The following is an 18,646-nucleotide window of genomic DNA, read 5'->3' on the forward strand; positions in this document are numbered from 1 at the left end:
GCTTTCCCAGAGATGTCATATCTCATGGTGCTCGTCCTCGGCAGAGCCTGTTTCCGAAAAGGCAAACGTCTGGCTATTCATCCTACGAGGAAGGAGACAGCCCTGAAAGCTGTTGCTGGTCTTCACCTTCCCGTGGTAGCCCACACACAGGAACAACAGCACTAGGGATAAGTACTTACCCAGAGATGTCATATCTCATGGTGCTCGTTCTCGGCAGAGCCTGTTTCCGAAAAGACATACGACCGGCTCCTTCTCCCACAAGGAATGTGCCAGCCCTGAAAGCGGTTGCTGGTCTTCACCTTCCCTTGGTAGCCCACACACAGGAATAACAGCACTAGGGATCTGTGCTTTCCCAGAGATGTCATATCTCATGGTGCTCGTCCTCGGCAGAGCCTGTTTCCGAAAAGGCAAACGTCTGGCTATTCCTCCTACGAGGAAGGAGACAGCCCTGAAAGCTGTTGCTGGTCTTCACCTTCCCGTGGTAGCCCACACACAGGAACAACAGCACTAGGGATAAGTGCTTTCCCAGAGATGTCATATCTCATGGTGCTCGTTCACGACAGAGCCTGTTTCCGAAAAGACATACGACCGGCTCCTTCTCCCACAAGGAATGTGCCAGCCCTGAAAGCGGTTGCTGGTCTTCACCTTCCCTTGGTAGCCCACACACAGGAATAACAGCACTAGGGATCTGTGCTTTCCCAGAGATGTCATATCTCATGGTGCTCGTCCTCGGCAGAGCCTGTTTCCGAAAAGGCAAACGTCTGGCTATTACTCCTACGAGGAAGGAGACAGCCCTGTAAGCTGTTGCTGGTGTTTACCTTCCCTTGGTGACCTACTCACAGGCACAACAGCACTGGGGATCTGTGCTTTCCCAGAGATGTCATATCTCATGGTGCTCGTTCTCGGCAGAGCCTGTTTCCGAAAAGACATACGACCGGCTCCTTCTCCCACAAGGAATGTGCCAGCCCTGAAAGCGGTTGCTGGTCTTCACCTTCCCTTGGTAGCCCACACACAGGAATAACAGCACTAGGGATCTGTGCTTTCCCAGAGATGTCATATCTCATGGTGCTCGTCCTCGGCAGAGCCTGTTTCCGAAAAGGCAAACGTCTGGCTATTCCTCCTACGAGGAATGTGCAAGCCCTGAAAGCTGTTGCTGGTCTTCACCTTCCCGTGGTAGCCCACACACAGGAACAACAGCACTAGGGATAAGTGCTTTCCCAGAGATGTCATATGTCATGGTGCTCGTTCTCGGCAGAGCCTGTTTCCGAAAAGACATACGACTGGCTCCTACTCCCACAAGGAATGTGCCAGCCCTGAAAGCTGTTGCTGGTCCTGACCTTCCCATAGTAGCCCATACACAGGAACAACAGTACTGGGGATCTGTGCTTTCCCACAAATGTCATGTGTCATGGTGCTCGGTCTCGGCAGAGCCTGTTTCCGAAAAGGCAAACGTCTGGCTATTCCTCCTACGAGGAAGGAGACAGCCCTGAAAGCTGTTGCTGGTGTTTACCTTCCCTTGGTGACCTACTGACAGGCACAACAGCACTGGGGATCTGTGCTTTCCCAGAGATGTCATACCTCATGGTGCTCGTTCTCGGCAGAGCCTGTTTCCGAAAAGACATACGACCGGCTCCTTCTCCCACAAGGAATGTGCCAGCCCTGAAAGCGGTTGCTGGTCTTCACCTTCCCTTGGTAGCCCACACACAGGAACAACAGCACTAGGGATAAGTGCTTTCCCAGAGATGTCATATCTCATGGTGCTCGTCCTCGGCAGAGCCTGTTTCAGAAAAGACATACGACCGGCTCCTTCTCCCACAAGGAATGTGCCAGCCCTGAAAGCTGTTGCTGGTCTTCACCTTCCCGTGGTAGCCCACACACAGGAACAACAGCACTAGGGATAAGTGCTTTCCCAGAGATGTCATATCTCATGGTGCTCGTCCTCGGCAGAGCCTGTTTCCGAAAAGGCAAACGTCTGGCTATTCCTCCTACGAGGAAGGAGACAGCCCTGAAAGCTGTTGCTGGTCTTCACCTTCCCGTGGTAGCCCACACACAGGAACAACAGCACTAGGGATAAGTGCTTACCCAGAGATGTCATATCTCATGGTGCTCGTTCTCGGCAGAGCCTGTTTCCGAAAAGACATACGACCGGCTCCTTCTCCCACAAGGAATGTGCCAGCCCTGAAAGCTGTTGCTGGTGTTTACCTTCCCTTGGTAGCCCACACACAGGAATAACAGCACTAGGGATCTGTGCTTTCCCAGAGATGTCATATCTCATGGTGCTCGTCCTCGGCAGAGCCTGTTTCCGAAAAGGCAAACGTCTGGCTATTCCTCCTACGAGGAAGGAGACAGCCCTGAAAGCTGTTGCTGGTCTTCACCTTCCCGTGGTAGCCCACACACAGGAACAACAGCACTAGGGATAAGTGCTTTCCCAGAGATGTCATATCTCATGGTGCTCGTTCACGACAGAGCCTGTTTCCGAAAAGACATACGACTGGCTCCTTCTCCCACAAGGAATGTGCCAGCCCTGAAAGCTGTTGCTGGTCCTGACCTTCCCATAGTAGCCCATACACAGGAACAACAGCACTGGGGATCTGTGCTTTCCCAGAGATGTCATATGTCATGGTGCTCGTTCTCGGCAGAGCCTGTTTCCGAAAAGACATACGACCGGCTCCTTCTCCCACAAGGAATGTGCCAGCCCTGAAAGCGGTTGCTGGTCTTCACCTTCCCTTGGTAGCCCACACACAGGAATAACAGCACTAGGGATCTGTGCTTTCCCAGAGATGTCATATCTCATGGTGCTCGTCCTCGGCAGAGCCTGTTTCCGAAAAGGCAAACGTCTGGCTATTCCTCCTACGAGGAAGGAGACAGCCCTGAAAGCTGTTGCTGGTCTTCACCTTCCCGTGGTAGCCCACACACAGGAACAACAGCACTAGGGATAAGTGCTTTCCCAGAGATGTCATATCTCATGGTGCTCGTTCACGACAGAGCCTGTTTCCGAAAAGACATACGACTGGCTCCTTCTCCCACAAGGAATGTGCCAGCCCTGAAAGCGGTTGCTGGTCTTCACCTTCCCGTGGTAGCCCACACACAGGAACAACAGCACTAGGGATCTGTGCTTTCCCAGAGATGTCATATCTCATGGTGCTCGTCCTCGGCAGAGCCTGTTTCCGAAAAGGCAAACGTCTGGCTATTCATCCTACGAGGAATGTGCAAGCCCTGAAAGCTGTTGCTGGTCTTCACCTTCCCGTGGTAGCCCACACACAGGAACAACAGCACTAGGGATAAGTGCTTTCCCAGAGATGTCATATCTCATGGTGCTCGTTCACGACAGAGCCTGTTTCCGAAAAGACATACGACTGGCTCCTTCTCCCACAAGGAATGTGCCAGCCCTGAAAGCTGTTGCTGGTCCTGACCTTCCCATAGTAGCCCATACACAGGAACAACAGTACTGGGGATCTGTGCTTTCCCACAAATGTCATGTGTCATGGTGCTCGGTCTCGGCAGAGCCTGTTTCCGAAAAGGCAAACGTCTGGCTATTACTCCTACGAGGAAGGAGACAGCCCTGTAAGCTGTTGCTGGTGTTTACCTTCCCTTGGTGACCTACTCACAGGCACAACAGCACTGGGGATCTGTGCTTTCCCAGAGATGTCATATCTCATGGTGCTCGTTCTCGGCAGAGCCTGTTTCCGAAAAGACATACGACCGGCTCCTTCTCCCACAAGGAATGTGCCAGCCCTGAAAGCGGTTGCTGGTCTTCACCTTCCCTTGGTAGCCCACACACAGGAATAACAGCACTAGGGATCTGTGCTTTCCCAGAGATGTCATATCTCATGGTGCTCGTCCTCGGCAGAGCCTGTTTCCGAAAAGGCAAACGTCTGGCTATTCCTCCTACGAGGAATGTGCAAGCCCTGAAAGCTGTTGCTGGTCTTCACCTTCCCGTGGTAGCCCACACACAGGAACAACAGCACTAGGGATAAGTGCTTTCCCAGAGATGTCATATGTCATGGTGCTCGTTCTCGGCAGAGCCTGTTTCCGAAAAGACATACGACTGGCTCCTACTCCCACAAGGAATGTGCCAGCCCTGAAAGCTGTTGCTGGTCCTGACCTTCCCATAGTAGCCCATACACAGGAACAACAGTACTGGGGATCTGTGCTTTCCCACAAATGTCATGTGTCATGGTGCTCGGTCTCGGCAGAGCCTGTTTCCGAAAAGGCAAACGTCTGGCTATTCCTCCTACGAGGAAGGAGACAGCCCTGAAAGCTGTTGCTGGTGTTTACCTTCCCTTGGTGACCTACTGACAGGCACAACAGCACTGGGGATCTGTGCTTTCCCAGAGATGTCATACCTCATGGTGCTCGTTCTCGGCAGAGCCTGTTTCCGAAAAGACATACGACCGGCTCCTTCTCCCACAAGGAATGTGCCAGCCCTGAAAGCGGTTGCTGGTCTTCACCTTCCCTTGGTAGCCCACACACAGGAACAACAGCACTAGGGATAAGTGCTTTCCCAGAGATGTCATATCTCATGGTGCTCGTCCTCGGCAGAGCCTGTTTCCGAAAAGACATACGACCGGCTCCTTCTCCCACAAGGAATGTGCCAGCCCTGAAAGCTGTTGCTGGTCTTCACCTTCCCGTGGTAGCCCACACACAGGAACAACAGCACTAGGGATAAGTGCTTTCCCAGAGATGTCATATCTCATGGTGCTCGTCCTCGGCAGAGCCTGTTTCCGAAAAGGCAAACGTCTGGCTATTCCTCCTACGAGGAAGGAGACAGCCCTGAAAGCTGTTGCTGGTCCTGACCTTCCCATAGTAGCCCATACACAGGAACAACAGCACTGGGGATCTGTGCTTTCCCAGAGATGTCATATCTCATGGTGCTCGTTCTCGGCAGAGCCTGTTTCCGAAAAGACATACGACCGGCTCCTTCTCCCACAAGGAATGTGCCAGCCCTGAAAGCGGTTGCTGGTCTTCACCTTCCCTTGGTAGCCCACACACAGGAATAACAGCACTAGGGATCTGTGCTTTCCCAGAGATGTCATATCTCATGGTGCTCGTCCTCGGCAGAGCCTGTTTCCGAAAAGGCAAACGTCTGGCTATTCCTCCTACGAGGAAGGAGACAGCCCTGAAAGCTGTTGCTGGTCTTCACCTTCCCGTGGTAGCCCACACACAGGAACAACAGCACTAGGGATAAGTGCTTTCCCAGAGATGTCATATCTCATGGTGCTCGTTCACGACAGAGCCTGTTTCCGAAAAGACATACGACTGGCTCCTTCTCCCACAAGGAATGTGCCAGCCCTGAAAGCGGTTGCTGGTCTTCACCTTCCCGTGGTAGCCCACACACAGGAATAACAGCACTAGGGATCTGTGCTTTCCCAGAGATGTCATATCTCATGGTGCTCGTCCTCGGCAGAGCCTGTTTCCGAAAAGGCAAACGTCTGGCTATTCATCCTACGAGGAATGTGCAAGCCCTGAAAGCTGTTGCTGGTCTTCACCTTCCCGTGGTAGCCCACACACAGGAACAACAGCACTAGGGATAAGTGCTTTCCCAGAGATGTCATATCTCATGGTGCTCGTTCACGACAGAGCCTGTTTCCGAAAAGACATACGACTGGCTCCTTCTCCCACAAGGAATGTGCCAGCCCTGAAAGCTGTTGCTGGTCCTGACCTTCCCATAGTAGCCCATACACAGGAACAACAGTACTGGGGATCTGTGCTTTCCCACAAATGTCATGTGTCATGGTGCTCGGTCTCGGCAGAGCCTGTTTCCGAAAAGGCAAACGTCTGGCTATTCCTCCTACGAGGAAGGAGACAGCCCTGTAAGCTGTTGCTGGTGTTTACCTTCCCTTGGTGACCTACTCACAGGCACAACAGCACTGGGGATCTGTGCTTTCCCAGAGATGTCATATCTCATGGTGCTCGTTCTCGGCAGAGCCTGTTTCCGAAAAGACATACGACCGGCTCCTTCTCCCACAAGGAATGTGCCAGCCCTGAAAGCGGTTGCTGGTCTTCACCTTCCCTTGGTAGCCCACACACAGGAATAACAGCACTAGGGATCTGTGCTTTCCCAGAGATGTCATATCTCATGGTGCTCGTCCTCGGCAGAGCCTGTTTCCGAAAAGACATACGACTGGCTATTCCTCCTACGAGGAAGGAGACAGCCCTGAAAGCTGTTGCTGGTCTTCACCTTCCCGTGGTAGCCCACACACAGGAACAACAGCACTAGGGATAAGTGCTTACCCAGAGATGTCATATCTCATGGTGCTCGTTCACGACAGAGCCTGTTTCCGAAAAGACATACGACTGGCTCCTTCTCCCACAAGGAATGTGCCAGCCCTGAAAGCTGTTGCTGGTCCTGACCTTCCCATAGTAGCCCATACACAGGAACAACAGTACTGGGGATCTGTGCTTTCCCACAAATGTCATGTGTCATGGTGCTCGGTCTCGGCAGAGCCTGTTTCCGAAAAGGCAAACGTCTGGCTATTCCTCCTACGAGGAAGGAGACAGCCCTGTAAGCTGTTGCTGGTGTTTACCTTCCCTTGGTGACCTACTCACAGGCACAACAACACTGGGGATCTGTGCTTTCCCAGAGATGTCATATCTCATGGTGCTCGTCCTCGGCAGAGCCTGTTTCTGAAAAGGCAAACGACTGGCTCCTTCTCCCACAAGGAATGTGCCAGCCCTGAAAGCTGTTGCTGGTGTTTACCTTCCCTTGGTAGCCCACACACAGGAATAACAGCACTAGGGATCTGTGCTTTCCCAGAGATGTCATATCTCATGGTGCTCGTCCTCGGCAGAGCCTGTTTCCGAAAAGGCAAACGTCTGGCTATTCCTCCTACGAGGAAGGAGACAGCCCTAAAAGCTGTTGCTGGTCTTCACCTTCCCGTGGTAGCCCACACACAGGAACAACAGCACTAGGGATAAGTGCTTTTCCAGAGATGTCATATCTCATGGTGCTTGTTCTCGGCAGAGCCTGTTTCCGAAAAAGCAAACGTCTGGCTATTCCTTTTACGAGGAATGTGCCAGCCCTGAAAGCTGTTGCTGGTCTTTACCTTCCCGTGGCGACATACTCACAATAGCAACAGCACTAGGGATAAGTGCTTTCCCAGAGATGTCATGTCTCATGGTGCTCGGTCTCGGCAGAGCCTGTTTCCGAAAAGGCAAACGACTGGCTCCTTCTCCCACAAGGAATGTGCCAGCCCTGAAAGCTGTTGCTGGTCTTCACCTTCCCTTGGCATCCTACTCACATGCACAACAGCACTGGGGATCTGTGCTTTCCCAGAGATGTCATATCTCATGGTGCTCGTTCTCGGCAGAGCCTGTTTCCGAAAAGACATACGACCGGCTCCTTCTCCCACAAGGAATGTGCCAGCCCTGAAAGCGGTTGCTGGTCTTCACCTTCCCTTGGTAGCCCACACACAGGAATAACAGCACTAGGGATAAGTGCTTTCCCAGAGATGTCATATCTCATGGTGCTCGTTCACGACAGAGCCTGTTTCCGAAAAGACATACGACTGGCTCCTTCTCCCACAAGGAATGTGCCAGCCCTGAAAGCGGTTGCTGGTCTTCACCTTCCCTTGGTAGCCCACACACAGGAATAACAGCACTAGGGATCTGTGCTTTCCCAGAGATGTCATATCTCATGGTGCTCGTCCTCGGCAGAGCCTGTTTCCGAAAAGGCAAACGTCTGGCTATTCATCCTACGAGGAATGTGCAAGCCCTGAAAGCTGTTGCTGGTCTTCACCTTCCCGTGGTAGCCCACACACAGGAACAACAGCACTAGGGATAAGTGCTTTCCCAGAGATGTCATATCTCATGGTGCTCGTTCACGACAGAGCCTGTTTCCGAAAAGACATACGACTGGCTCCTTCTCCCACAAGGAATGTGCCAGCCCTGAAAGCTGTTGCTGGTCCTGACCTTCCCATAGTAGCCCATACACAGGAACAACAGTACTGGGGATCTGTGCTTTCCCACAAATGTCATGTGTCATGGTGCTCGGTCTCGGCAGAGCCTGTTTCCGAAAAGGCAAACGTCTGGCTATTCCTCCTACGAGGAAGGAGACAGCCCTGTAAGCTGTTGCTGGTGTTTACCTTCCCTTGGTGACCTACTCACAGGCACAACAGCACTGGGGATCTGTGCTTTCCCAGAGATGTCATATCTCATGGTGCTCGTTCTCGGCAGAGCCTGTTTCCGAAAAGACATACGACCGGCTCCTTCTCCCACAAGGAATGTGCCAGCCCTGAAAGCGGTTGCTGGTCTTCACCTTCCCTTGGTAGCCCACACACAGGAATAACAGCACTAGGGATCTGTGCTTTCCCAGAGATGTCATATCTCATGGTGCTCGTCCTCGGCAGAGCCTGTTTCCGAAAAGACATACGACTGGCTATTCCTCCTACGAGGAAGGAGACAGCCCTGAAAGCTGTTGCTGGTCTTCACCTTCCCGTGGTAGCCCACACACAGGAACAACAGCACTAGGGATAAGTGCTTACCCAGAGATGTCATATCTCATGGTGCTCGTTCACGACAGAGCCTGTTTCCGAAAAGACATACGACTGGCTCCTTCTCCCACAAGGAATGTGCCAGCCCTGAAAGCTGTTGCTGGTCCTGACCTTCCCATAGTAGCCCATACACAGGAACAACAGTACTGGGGATCTGTGCTTTCCCACAAATGTCATGTGTCATGGTGCTCGGTCTCGGCAGAGCCTGTTTCCGAAAAGGCAAACGTCTGGCTATTCCTCCTACGAGGAAGGAGACAGCCCTGTAAGCTGTTGCTGGTGTTTACCTTCCCTTGGTGACCTACTCACAGGCACAACAACACTGGGGATCTGTGCTTTCCCAGAGATGTCATATCTCATGGTGCTCGTCCTCGGCAGAGCCTGTTTCTGAAAAGGCAAACGACTGGCTCCTTCTCCCACAAGGAATGTGCCAGCCCTGAAAGCTGTTGCTGGTGTTTACCTTCCCTTGGTAGCCCACACACAGGAATAACAGCACTAGGGATCTGTGCTTTCCCAGAGATGTCATATCTCATGGTGCTCGTCCTCGGCAGAGCCTGTTTCCGAAAAGGCAAACGTCTGGCTATTCCTCCTACGAGGAAGGAGACAGCCCTAAAAGCTGTTGCTGGTCTTCACCTTCCCGTGGTAGCCCACACACAGGAACAACAGCACTAGGGATAAGTGCTTTCCCAGAGATGTCATATCTCATGGTGCTCGTTCACGACAGAGCCTGTTTCCAAAAAGACATACGACTGGCTCCTTCTCCCACAAGGAATGTGCCAGCCCTGAAAGCTGTTGCTGGTCCTGACCTTCCCATAGTAGCCCATACACAGGAACAACAGTACTGGGGATCTGTGCTTTCCCACAAATGTCATGTGTCATGGTGCTCGGTCTCGGCAGAGCCTGTTTCCGAAAAGGCAAACGTCTGGCTATTCCTCCTACGAGGAAGGAGACAGCCCTGTAAGCTGTTGCTGGTGTTTACCTTCCCTTGGTGACCTACTGACAGGCACAACAGCACTGGGGATCTGTGCTTTCCCAGAGATGTCATATCTCATGGTGCTCGTTCTCGGCAGAGCCTGTTTCCGAAAAGACATACGACCGGCTCCTTCTCCCACAAGGAATGTGCCAGCCCTGAAAGCGGTTGCTGGTCTTCACCTTCCCTTGGTAGCCCACACACAGGAATAACAGCACTAGGGATCTGTGCTTTCCCAGAGATGTCATATCTCATGGTGCTCGTTCTCGGCAGAGCCTGTTTCCGAAAAGACATACGACCGGCTCCTTCTCCCACAAGGAATGTGCCAGCCCTGAAAGCGGTTGCTGGTCTTCACCTTCCCTTGGTAGCCCACACACAGGAATAACAGCACTAGGGATCTGTGCTTTCCCAGAGATGTCATATCTCATGGTGCTCGTTCTCCGTAGAGCCTGTTTCCGAAAAGGCAAACGTCTGGCTATTCCTCCTACGAGGAAGGAGACAGCCCTGAAAGCTGTTGCTGGTCTTCACCTTCCCGTGGTAGCCCACACACAGGAACAACAGCACTAGGGATAAGTGCTTTCCCAGAGATGTCATATCTCATGGTGCTCGTTCACGACAGAGCCTGTTTCCAAAAAGACATACGACTGGCTCCTTCTCCCACAAGGAATGTGCCAGCCCTGAAAGCTGTTGCTGGTCCTGACCTTCCCATAGTAGCCCATACACAGGAACAACAGTACTGGGGATCTGTGCTTTCCCACAAATGTCATGTGTCATGGTGCTCGGTCTCGGCAGAGCCTGTTTCCGAAAAGGCAAACGTCTGGCTATTCCTCCTACGAGGAAGGAGACAGCCCTGTAAGCTGTTGCTGGTGTTTACCTTCCCTTGGTGACCTACTGACAGGCACAACAGCACTGGGGATCTGTGCTTTCCCAGAGATGTCATATCTCATGGTGCTCGTTCTCGGCAGAGCCTGTTTCCGAAAAGACATACGACCGGCTCCTTCTCCCACAAGGAATGTGCCAGCCCTGAAAGCGGTTGCTGGTCTTCACCTTCCCTTGGTAGCCCACACACAGGAATAACAGCACTAGGGATCTGTGCTTTCCCAGAGATGTCATATCTCATGGTGCTCGTCCTCGGCAGAGCCTGTTTCCGAAAAGGCAAACGACTGGCTCCTTCTCCCACAAGGAATGTGCCAGCCCTGAAAGCTGTTGCTGGTGTTTACCTTCCCTTGGTAGCCCACACACAGGAATAACAGCACTAGGGATCTGTGCTTTCCCAGAGATGTCATATCTCATGGTGCTCGTCCTCGGCAGAGCCTGTTTCCGAAAAGGCAAACGTCTGGCTATTCCTCCTACGAGGAAGGAGACAGCCCTAAAAGCTGTTGCTGGTCTTCACCTTCCCGTGGTAGCCCACACACAGGAACAACAGCACTAGGGATAAGTGCTTTCCCAGAGATGTCATATCTCATGGTGCTTGTTCTCGGCAGAGCCTGTTTCCGAAAAAGCAAACGTCTGGCTATTCCTTTTACGAGGAATGTGCCAGCCCTGAAAGCTGTTGCTGGTGTTTACCTTCCCGTGGCGACATACTCACAATAGCAACAGCACTAGGGATAAGTGCTTTCCCAGAGATGTCATGTCTCATGGTGCTCGGTCTCGGCAGAGCCTGTTTCCGAAAAGGCAAACGACTGGCTCCTTCTCCCACAAGGAATGTGCCAGCCCTGAAAGCTGTTGCTGGTCTTCACCTTCCCTTGGCATCCTACTCACATGCACAACAGCACTGGGGATCTGTGCTTTCCCAGAGATGTCATATCTCATGGTGCTCGTTCTCGGCAGAGCCTGTTTCCGAAAAGACATACGACCGGCTCCTTCTCCCACAAGGAATGTGCCAGCCCTGAAAGCGGTTGCTGGTCTTCACCTTCCCTTGGTAGCCCACACACAGGAATAACAGCACTAGGGATCTGTGCTTTCCCAGAGATGTCATATCTCATGGTGCTCGTCCTCGGCAGAGCCTGTTTCCGAAAAGGCAAACGTCTGGCTATTCCTCCTACGAGGAAGGAGACAGCCCTGAAAGCTGTTGCTGGTCTTCACCTTCCCGTGGTAGCCCACACACAGGAACAACAGCACTAGGGATAAGTGCTTACCCAGAGATGTCATATCTCATGGTGCTCGTTCTCGGCAGAGCCTGTTTCCGAAAAGACATACGACCGGCTCCTTCTCCCACAAGGAATGTGCCAGCCCTGAAAGCTGTTGCTGGTGTTTACCTTCCCTTGGTAGCCCACACACAGGAATAACAGCACTAGGGATCTGTGCTTTCCCAGAGATGTCATATCTCATGGTGCTCGTTCACGACAGAGCCTGTTTCCGAAAAGGCAAACGTCTGGCTATTCCTCCTACGAGGAAGGAGACAGCCCTGAAAGCTGTTGCTGGTCTTCACCTTCCCGTGGTAGCCCACACACAGGAACAACAGCACTAGGGATAAGTGCTTTCCCAGAGATGTCATATCTCATGGTGCTCGTTCACGACAGAGCCTGTTTCCGAAAAGACATACGACTGGCTCCTTCTCCCACAAGGAATGTGCCAGCCCTGAAAGCTGTTGCTGGTCCTGACCTTCCCTTGGTAGCCCACACACAGGAATAACAGCACTAGGGATCTGTGCTTTCCCAGAGATGTCATATCTCATGGTGCTCGTCCTCGGCAGAGCCTGTTTCCGAAAAGGCAAACGTCTGGCTATTCCTCCTACGAGGAAGGAGACAGCCCTGAAAGCTGTTGCTGGTCTTCACCTTCCCGTGGTAGCCCACACACAGGAACAACAGCACTAGGGATAAGTGCTTTCCCAGAGATGTCATATCTCATGGTGCTCGTTCACGACAGAGCCTGTTTCCGAAAAGACATACGACTGGCTCCTTCTCCCACAAGGAATGTGCCAGCCCTGAAAGCTGTTGCTGGTCTTCACCTTCCCGTGGTAGCCCACACACAGGAATAACAGCACTAGGGATCTGTGCTTTCCCAGAGATGTCATATCTCATGGTGCTCGTCCTCGGCAGAGCCTGTTTCCGAAAAGGCAAACGTCTGGCTATTCCTGCTACGAGGAATGTGCAAGCCCTGAAAGCTGTTGCTGGTCTTCACCTTCCCGTGGTAGCCCACACACAGGAACAACAGCACTAGGGATAAGTGCTTTCCCAGAGATGTCATATCTCATGGTGCTCGTTCTCGGCAGAGCCTGTTTCCGAAAAGACATACGACCGGCTCCTTCTCCCACAAGGAATGTGCCAGCCCTGAAAGCGGTTGCTGGTCTTCACCTTCCCTTGGTAGCCACACACAGGAATAACAGCACTAGGGATCTGTGCTTTCCCAGAGATGTCATATCTCATGGTGCTCGTCCTCGGCAGAGCCTGTTTCCGAAAAGGCAAACGTCTGGCTATTCCTCCTACGAGGAAGGAGACAGCCCTGTAAGCTGTTGCTGGTGTTTACCTTCCCTTGGTGACCTACTCACAGGCACAACAGCACTGGGGATCTGTGCTTTCCCAGAGATGTCATATCTCATGGTGCTCGTTCTCGGCAGAGCCTGTTTCCGAAAAGACATACGACCGGCTCCTTCTCCCACAAGGAATGTGCCAGCCCTGAAAGCGGTTGCTGGTCTTCACCTTCCCTTGGTAGCCCACACACAGGAATAACAGCACTAGGGATCTGTGCTTTCCCAGAGATGTCATATCTCATGGTGCTCGTCCTCGGCAGAGCCTGTTTCCGAAAAGGCAAACGTCTGGCTATTCCTCCTACGAGGAAGGAGACAGCCCTGAAAGCTGTTGCTGGTCTTCACCTTCCCGTGGTAGCCCACACACAGGAACAACAGCACTAGGGATAAGTGCTTTCCCAGAGATGTCATATCTCATGGTGCTCGTTCACGACAGAGCCTGTTTCCGAAAAGACATACGACTGGCTCCTTCTCCCACAAGGAATGTGCCAGCCCTGAAAGCTGTTGCTGGTCCTGACCTTCCCATAGTAGCCCATACACAGGAACAACAGCACTGGGGATCTGTGCTTTCCCAGAGATGTCATATCTCATGGTGCTCGTTCTCGGCAGAGCCTGTTTCCGAAAAGGCAAACGTCTGGCTATTCATCCTACGAGGAATGTGCAAGCCCTGAAAGCTGTTGCTGGTCTTCACCTTCCCATAGTAGCCCATACACAGGAACAACAGTACTGGGGATCTGTGCTTTCCCACAAATGTCATGTGTCATGGTGCTCGGTCTCGGCAGAGCCTGTTTCCGAAAAGGCAAACGTCTGGCTATTCCTCCTACGAGGAAGGAGACAGCCCTGTAAGCTGTTGCTGGTGTTTACCTTCCCTTGGTGACCTACTCACAGGCACAACAGCACTGGGGATCTGTGCTTTCCCAGAGATGTCATATCTCATGGTGCTCGTTCTCGGCAGAGCCTGTTTCCGAAAAGACATACGACCGGCTCCTTCTCCCACAAGGAATGTGCCAGCCCTGAAAGCGGTTGCTGGTCTTCACCTTCCCTTGGTAGCCCACACACAGGAATAACAGCACTAGGGATCTGTGCTTTCCCAGAGATGTCATATCTCATGGTGCTCGTCCTCGGCAGAGCCTGTTTCCGAAAAGACATACGACTGGCTATTCCTCCTACGAGGACGGAGACAGCCCTGAAAGCTGTTGCTGGTCTTCACCTTCCCGTGGTAGCCCACACACAGGAACAACAGCACTAGGGATAAGTGCTTACCCAGAGATGTCATATCTCATGGTGCTCGTTCACGACAGAGCCTGTTTCCGAAAAGACATACGACTGGCTCCTTCTCCCACAAGGAATGTGCCAGCCCTGAAAGCTGTTGCTGGTCCTGACCTTCCCATAGTAGCCCATACACAGGAACAACAGTACTGGGGATCTGTGCTTTCCCACAAATGTCATGTGTCATGGTGCTCGGTCTCGGCAGAGCCTGTTTCCGAAAAGGCAAACGTCTGGCTATTCCTCCTACGAGGAAGGAGACAGCCCTGTAAGCTGTTGCTGGTGTTTACCTTCCCTTGGTGACCTACTCACAGGCACAACAACACTGGGGATCTGTGCTTTCCCAGAGATGTCATATCTCATGGTGCTCGTCCTCGGCAGAGCCTGTTTCTGAAAAGGCAAACGACTGGCTCCTTCTCCCACAAGGAATGTGCCAGCCCTGAAAGCTGTTGCTGGTGTTTACCTTCCCTTGGTAGCCCACACACAGGAATAACAGCACTAGGGATCTGTGCTTTCCCAGAGATGTCATATCTCATGGTGCTCGTCCTCGGCAGAGCCTGTTTCCGAAAAGGCAAACGTCTGGCTATTCCTCCTACGAGGAAGGAGACAGCCCTAAAAGCTGTTGCTGGTCTTCACCTTCCCGTGGTAGCCCACACACAGGAACAACAGCACTAGGGATAAGTGCTTTCCCAGAGATGTCATATCTCATGGTGCTTGTTCTCGGCAGAGTCTGTTTCCGAAAAAGCAAACGTCTGGCTATTCCTTTTACGAGGAATGTGCCAGCCCTGAAAGCTGTTGCTGGTCTTTACCTTCCCGTGGCGACATACTCACAATAGCAACAGCACTAGGGATAAGTGCTTTCCCAGAGATGTCATGTCTCATGGTGCTCGGTCTCGGCAGAGCCTGTTTCCGAAAAGGCAAACGACTGGCTCCTTCTCCCACAAGGAATGTGCCAGCCCTGAAAGCTGTTGCTGGTCTTCACCTTCCCTTGGCATCCTACTCACATGCACAACAGCACTGGGGATCTGTGCTTTCCCAGAGATGTCATATCTCATGGTGCTCGTTCTCGGCAGAGCCTGTTTCCGAAAAGACATACGACCGGCTCCTTCTCCCACAAGGAATGTGCCAGCCCTGAAAGCGGTTGCTGGTCTTCACCTTCCCTTGGTAGCCCACACACAGGAATAACAGCACTAGGGATAAGTGCTTTCCCAGAGATGTCATATCTCATGGTGCTCGTTCACGACAGAGCCTGTTTCCGAAAAGACATACGACTGGCTCCTTCTCCCACAAGGAATGTGCCAGCCCTGAAAGCGGTTGCTGGTCTTCACCTTCCCTTGGTAGCCCACACACAGGAATAACAGCACTAGGGATCTGTGCTTTCCCAGAGATGTCATATCTCATGGTGCTCGTCCTCGGCAGAGCCTGTTTCCGAAAAGGCAAACGTCTGGCTATTCATCCTACGAGGAATGTGCAAGCCCTGAAAGCTGTTGCTGGTCTTCACCTTCCCGTGGTAGCCCACACACAGGAACAACAGCACTAGGGATAAGTGCTTTCCCAGAGATGTCATATCTCATGGTGCTCGTTCACGACAGAGCCTGTTTCCGAAAAGACATACGACTGGCTCCTTCTCCCACAAGGAATGTGCCAGCCCTGAAAGCTGTTGCTGGTCCTGACCTTCCCATAGTAGCCCATACACAGGAACAACAGTACTGGGGATCTGTGCTTTCCCACAAATGTCATGTGTCATGGTGCTCGGTCTCGGCAGAGCCTGTTTCCGAAAAGGCAAACGTCTGGCTATTCCTCCTACGAGGAAGGAGACAGCCCTGTAAGCTGTTGCTGGTGTTTACCTTCCCTTGGTGACCTACTCACAGGCACAACAGCACTGGGGATCTGTGCTTTCCCAGAGATGTCATATCTCATGGTGCTCGTTCTCGGCAGAGCCTGTTTCCGAAAAGACATACGACCGGCTCCTTCTCCCACAAGGAATGTGCCAGCCCTGAAAGCGGTTGCTGGTCTTCACCTTCCCTTGGTAGCCCACACACAGGAATAACAGCACTAGGGATCTGTGCTTTCCCAGAGATGTCATATCTCATGGTGCTCGTCCTCGGCAGAGCCTGTTTCCGAAAAGACATACGACTGGCTATTCCTCCTACGAGGAAGGAGACAGCCCTGAAAGCTGTTGCTGGTCTTCACCTTCCCGTGGTAGCCCACACACAGGAACAACAGCACTAGGGATAAGTGCTTACCCAGAGATGTCATATCTCATGGTGCTCGTTCACGACAGAGCCTGTTTCCGAAAAGACATACGACTGGCTCCTTCTCCCACAAGGAATGTGCCAGCCCTGAAAGCTGTTGCTGGTCCTGACCTTCCCATAGTAGCCCATACACAGGAACAACAGTACTGGGGATCTGTGCTTTCCCACAAATGTCATGTGTCATGGTGCTCGGTCTCGGCAGAGCCTGTTTCCGAAAAGGCAAACGTCTGGCTATTCCTCCTACGAGGAAGGAGACAGCCCTGTAAGCTGTTGCTGGTGTTTACCTTCCCTTGGTGACCTACTCACAGGCACAACAACACTGGGGATCTGTGCTTTCCCAGAGATGTCATATCTCATGGTGCTCGTCCTCGGCAGAGCCTGTTTCTGAAAAGGCAAACGACTGGCTCCTTCTCCCACAAGGAATGTGCCAGCCCTGAAAGCTGTTGCTGGTGTTTACCTTCCCTTGGTAGCCCACACACAGGAATAACAGCACTAGGGATCTGTGCTTTCCCAGAGATGTCATATCTCATGGTGCTCGTCCTCGGCAGAGCCTGTTTCCGAAAAGGCAAACGTCTGGCTATTCCTCCTACGAGGAAGGAGACAGCCCTAAAAGCTGTTGCTGGTCTTCACCTTCCCGTGGTAGCCCACACACAGGAACAACAGCACTAGGGATAAGTGCTTTCCCAGAGATGTCATATCTCATGGTGCTCGTTCACGACAGAGCCTGTTTCCAAAAAGACATACGACTGGCTCCTTCTCCCACAAGGAATGTGCCAGCCCTGAAAGCTGTTGCTGGTCCTGACCTTCCCATAGTAGCCCATACACAGGAACAACAGTACTGGGGATCTGTGCTTTCCCACAAATGTCATGTGTCATGGTGCTCGGTCTCGGCAGAGCCTGTTTCCGAAAAGGCAAACGTCTGGCTATTCCTCCTACGAGGAAGGAGACAGCCCTGTAAGCTGTTGCTGGTGTTTACCTTCCCTTGGTGACCTACTGACAGGCACAACAGCACTGGGGATCTGTGCTTTCCCAGAGATGTCATATCTCATGGTGCTCGTTCTCGGCAGAGCCTGTTTCCGAAAAGACATACGACCGGCTCCTTCTCCCACAAGGAATGTGCCAGCCCTGAAAGCGGTTGCTGGTCTTCACCTTCCCTTGGTAGCCCACACACAGGAATAACAGCACTAGGGATCTGTGCTTTCCCAGAGATGTCATATCTCATGGTGCTCGTCCTCGGCAGAGCCTGTTTCCGAAAAGGCAAACGACTGGCTCCTTCTCCCACAAGGAATGTGCCAGCCCTGAAAGCTGTTGCTGGTGTTTACCTTCCCTTGGTAGCCCACACACAGGAATAACAGCACTAGGGATCTGTGCTTTCCCAGAGATGTCATATCTCATGGTGCTCGTCCTCGGCAGAGCCTGTTTCCGAAAAGGCAAACGTCTGGCTATTCCTCCTACGAGGAAGGAGACAGCCCTAAAAGCTGTTGCTGGTCTTCACCTTCCCGTGGTAGCCCACACACAGGAACAACAGCACTAGGGATAAGTGCTTTCCCAGAGATGTCATATCTCATGGTGCTCGTTCACGACAGAGCCTGTTTCCAAAAAGACATACGACTGGCTCCTTCTCCCACAAGGAATGTGCCAGCCCTGAAAGCTGTTGCTGGTCCTGACCTTCCCATAGTAGCCCATACACAGGAACAACAGTACTGGGGATCTGTGCTTTCCCACAAATGTCATGTGTCATGGTGCTCGGTCTCGGCAGAGCCTGTTTCCGAAAAGGCAAACGTCTGGCTATTCCTCCTACGAGGAAGGAGACAGCCCTGTAAGCTGTTGCTGGTGTTTACCTTCCCTTGGTGACCTACTGACAGGCACAACAGCACTGGGGATCTGTGCTTTCCCAGAGATGTCATATCTCATGGTGCTCGTTCTCGGCAGAGCCTGTTTCCGAAAAGACATACGACCGGCTCCTTCTCCCACAAGGAATGTGCCAGCCCTGAAAGCGGTTGCTGGTCTTCACCTTCCCTTGGTAGCCCACACACAGGAATAACAGCACTAGGGATCTGTGCTTTCCCAGAGATGTCATATCTCATGGTGCTCGTCCTCGGCAGAGCCTGTTTCCGAAAAGGCAAACGACTGGCTCCTTCTCCCACAAGGAATGTGCCAGCCCTGAAAGCTGTTGCTGGTGTTTACCTTCCCTTGG

Source organism: Buteo buteo, chromosome 18 (genome assembly GCF_964188355.1).
Source record: "Buteo buteo chromosome 18, bButBut1.hap1.1, whole genome shotgun sequence".
NCBI classification, from domain to species: Eukaryota; Metazoa; Chordata; class Aves; order Accipitriformes; family Accipitridae; genus Buteo; species Buteo buteo.